At 35.5% G+C, this 4,423-nt stretch overlaps 1 pseudogene; it reads right to left on the bottom strand.

Moving 5' to 3' along the window:
- Nucleotides 1-1,929: 1,929 nt before the first annotated feature.
- LOC144250389 (DNA-directed RNA polymerases I, II, and III subunit RPABC4 pseudogene) lies at nucleotides 1,930-2,968 on the bottom strand (annotated as a pseudogene).
- Nucleotides 2,969-4,423: the final 1,455 nt, after the last annotated feature.

Here is a 4,423-nt window from a genome sequence, read left to right as displayed (position 1 = left end):
AAGGCCAATAAATTATGAATAAATGTTTAATATCTCTAGCAATCAAGGCAATGCAAACTACATTAAGATTTCATCTCACTCCACTCAGAATGGCAATAATCAAGAATCCAAAGAGCTATAAATTCTGGCAAGAATAGGGGGAGAAAGGAACACTTGTACTACAGACTAATAAACCACTCTCAAAAAAAAGATTGGAGATTCCTCAATAAAACTAGGGATGCACCCATGATATGGCCCAGCTATCTCATTCCTGGGTATTTTCCCAAAATATCTATAATCAGTATACTACAGAAACATAGCCACATCAATATTAATAGCAATACAATTCACAATACCTGAAATATGGAATCAACACAGATGCCCATCAATACATGAACAGGTTAAGACATGGTAAGACACATACACACACACACATATATATGTATATATATACACTCACACTAAATGAAGTTCTATTTAGCCATTTTATTTTATTTTTTTTTTAATTTTTAAAAATATGTTTTTATTTGTAGTTGAACACAATATCTTTGTTTTATTTTTATGTGGTGCAAGGCGAGTGCTCACCTCTGAGCTACAACCCCAGCCCAAGCATGTATAATTTTTTAAGTCTCGTGTCACTCTTCTGCTTGCTGTCCGAGCGGATTCCTATCACAACGCCCTAAATGAACTGGCCTCTGCCCACCTCCACAACCTCATTTTTTTTTAAAAGACACATTTATTCAGTATCATGATCAGACTAACATTTAGCAATCAACAGCATTGGTGGGGGAAAAAAGTCTACATTAAAATCTTTGATGGAATACTTTACACTTTCCACAGAACAGAAACTAAGATGACCTGTTATACAATTTATCACAAATACAGTCCTCAAGTTTTTTTGTCTACATATGAGTACTGTCTAAATCATTTCTTCTTTGTTGCAGCTAGGCCCTGCTACCACTGTGATTAGATAAGTTCACAAATCTGTATCTGTAGCTGTCACTTCTCTGGCTCTCCTGTCCTGCTGTTTCCTGGCAGTAGTAAAACCTTCTACCACTGTCATAGCTCCTGCTATTGCTGGAACCACCATAGCCACCTTGGCTTTGTGATTTAGCAAACTATTGGCCTCTAACACCAAGGATTCCAGAGATTCTGCCTCCAAAGTTTCCACCCTTGATGGGTCCAAAATTCGATAACTCATTGTTGTAATTGTCAAAATAAATAAACGAGCTTCCACCACCTCCAAAATTGGTTCCATCATTACCAAATCCATTGTTGCCATCCCCACTGCCACTCAAGTTTTCTCCAAGACCAAAACTGTCATTTCTACACCTCTACAACCACCAAAGTTTCAAGACTTGGACTTCTTTGGCTAAATTAAACACTAGCCATCTCTTGCTTTGACAGGGCTTTCATCACTTCAGTTGTGGCCATTCACAGTATGGTATTTCTGAATGACAATCTTATCCACAGTAATGGTCATCCAAAGTTACAAAAGCAAAGGCCCTCGTCTTTTCACTGCCTCAGTCAGTCGTGATTTCAATAACTTCAATTTTCTCAAACTGTTCATAATAATCTCATGTGATGTTCTTCAGGGACTTCTTTAATGCCACCAATAAAGGTCTTTTTCACAGTTAAGTATGCCCATGGTCTTTGAAAATCTTCTCTTGGGACAGCTCTTTGGTTCCACATCTCTTTCATGTACCTTGTGTGGTCTTGCATTCATGGCTGTGTCCACTTCCTCCACAGTGGCATAAGTGACAAACCCAAAGCTCCTGGAGCACTTGATGTTTGGGTCTCTCATTACCACACAGTCCATGAGTGTTCCCAATTACTCAAAATAGCATCTCAGACTCTCATCAGTTGTTTCAAAGCTCAGCCCTTTGATGAACAGCTTCTGCAGATGTTCAGGTGCTCTGGGGACTCTGATTTATAAATGATGTTAGTAGAAGACTCTAGCAATGCTTTCTTGGTGGCATCCAGTGGCAAAAATGCAACCTCACCTTTTTCCACTAACTCACTGTTAATGAAGTATAAGTCACATGTGCTTCATTTTGAAGTGGGAAAAAAGCAAGTTCACAGTTTGCCCCATAGCTTTTACACTGGCTCTTTCCCCTATTCCAGTACTGCTCTTTCTAATCTCTTAGTCTTCGACTCAAGTTAACTATTCCACCTTGACTAATTTTCTATACAGAACTTATTTCAGAAGGGTAGGCATGCATATGACCCTGTATACGTGAAGAAGCAACTTGTTTTTACATATTCTCAGCTATTCCTTTATGTCTATTCATTTCTGATTTTACCTACTAGTTTTGAATTTTTTATATCTTTATAGAAGGAGACTAGTTTAATCTGTACCAAATAATGCTAGAGAGTTTACCAACAGTTCACAACATATAATTATAGTTTCCAAGGAACTTCTTTCATCAGAATTTTACAGGACTTTAGAAACTTCCATTTCTAACAAGCGTGTAATTAAAAGTGTGATTTGGGGAAGCAATTTTAATTTTTCATTTTGTGTCTGATCACACAATACAATAAAATTAAATTAAGTCATTTAATTAAACAAGAGTCTTTACACAAATTACTGATACCTAAACACAATTTGACTTGGAAAATGAAATAAAATGGAATCATATGTATATAGTTGTATTCATAAGATAAATGTGCTAAATAAAAAGCTGTATAATAACGAGAAACATTCAAGGGTCAAATCCAGGTACAAAGAAAGACACTCCTCTGAATTCCCATGTTTCATCGAGCATCAAAAACCACCAATCTTTTAGTTCTTTTCTTGTACATTATTCTGTATCCACATTCTCTGCATTTGATTGGATCCCTGGATTTTATTTCATTTTCTGTGTGACATTCTCCACAGATATAGATCATTGGCTGCTGCTTTGGGGGTTGAACGTCCTTCTGAGTGTCCATTCCTACTTAACACACCACGCAGACTTTTCCCAGCGTCTCCAAACAGAACACCAAACGTCGCGGCCCTATTTAGCCATTTTAAAGAATGAAATTATAGTATTTATTGAGAAATGGATGGAAATGGAGAATATAGTACTAAGTAAAATTAGCCAAACTCAGAAACTCAAATGTCAGATGTTGTCTTGCAAAATCAAGAGTAAATTAAAAGAAAGAGGTGAGGAGGATAAGATTAAATAAAGGACCAATTAAATGCAAATTTGTAGGCCAGCACAAGGAAATCTAATAGAATAGAGGAAAGAGAGTTGGAGAGAGAAAGGAGAATTAAAGGGAAAAGGGGACATCATGAATTGAAATTATTTTCCATGCACATATGAGTTTATTGGGATGAACCTAACGACTATGTATAACCATAAAAGTCTAATAAAAAAATTGACCAAGGGGCTGGGGTTGTGGCTCAGCAGTAGAGTGCTTGCCTAGCGGGTGCAAGGGCCTCTGTTTGATCCTCAACACTAAATAAAAATAAATACATAAAAAAACAAAGGTATGTGTACAACTAAAACAAATAAATATTTTAAAAAATGACCAAAGTCAAGTCTCAGGTTGTGCTTAAGTACTACAGACAGAGATGAATAACACAGAACACTTATTCAATGAACTTGTATTATTATTCAGTGAACTTTTTAGAGAAAATTTCTTTCATCAGGGAAACATGGTGAACATCAAAACACAGGAGACATTTAGAGTCTAAATAGATATAAACAAAAGAGGAATTCTGCATTTATATTTTACTTAAAATGCCAAAACTAAGAGCAAAGAGAGAAATAACAAGACACCTATAAATGATAAGGCACCGGTATAAATCTAAAGGCTAGGAGCACCTGCAATGACATATTTTAAGTCCTGAAAGTGAAATATTGCCAGCCTAGATGGCGATATGCCTCAGAGTTATCCTTCAAATTCAAAGATGAAATAAAGACCTTCCAAGACAAAAATAAACTAAAACATCATGTCAATCAAGCCAGTTTTTCACAAGATGCTCAAAGAAAAACTCCACACATGAGATTAAAATCCACAAAGACAGCATAGGAAAGCATACAATAGTTAAGCAAATTTAAGTTAGAAGCAAAATCTATATTAGAAATAAAAAAAGAAAGCAGCACTCATCTGTATATTAACACTAATTCTCCAATTATAAGACCTATCCAAAATATAAGAAATGTTGAATTAATAAAAAAATGAATCCACTATTCTGCAGGAGTATGCTTGACTGGAAAATACATTCAGAGAATAAAAATAAAAGGATAGAAAATGAAAACACATGCAAATGGAAGCCAAAAGCAAAGAAGAGTACCTATTCTCAGATTTGAAATAAATGACTTTCAGCAGCAATTATCTGGACATCAAAAAGGATGAACAAAGTTAGCAGAGTAACAGTATACAAAGTCATTATACAAAAAAAAAATAATAAGGTTTTCAATAGCAATAGCAAACCTGATGGGAATGTAATCAGTAT

Source organism: Urocitellus parryii, chromosome 2, assembly GCF_045843805.1.
Source record: "Urocitellus parryii isolate mUroPar1 chromosome 2, mUroPar1.hap1, whole genome shotgun sequence".
In the NCBI taxonomy this organism is placed as follows: domain Eukaryota; kingdom Metazoa; phylum Chordata; class Mammalia; order Rodentia; family Sciuridae; genus Urocitellus; species Urocitellus parryii.
The sequence above is the reverse complement of the archived record's forward strand: the minus strand, read 5'-3'. Positions and strand labels throughout refer to the sequence as shown.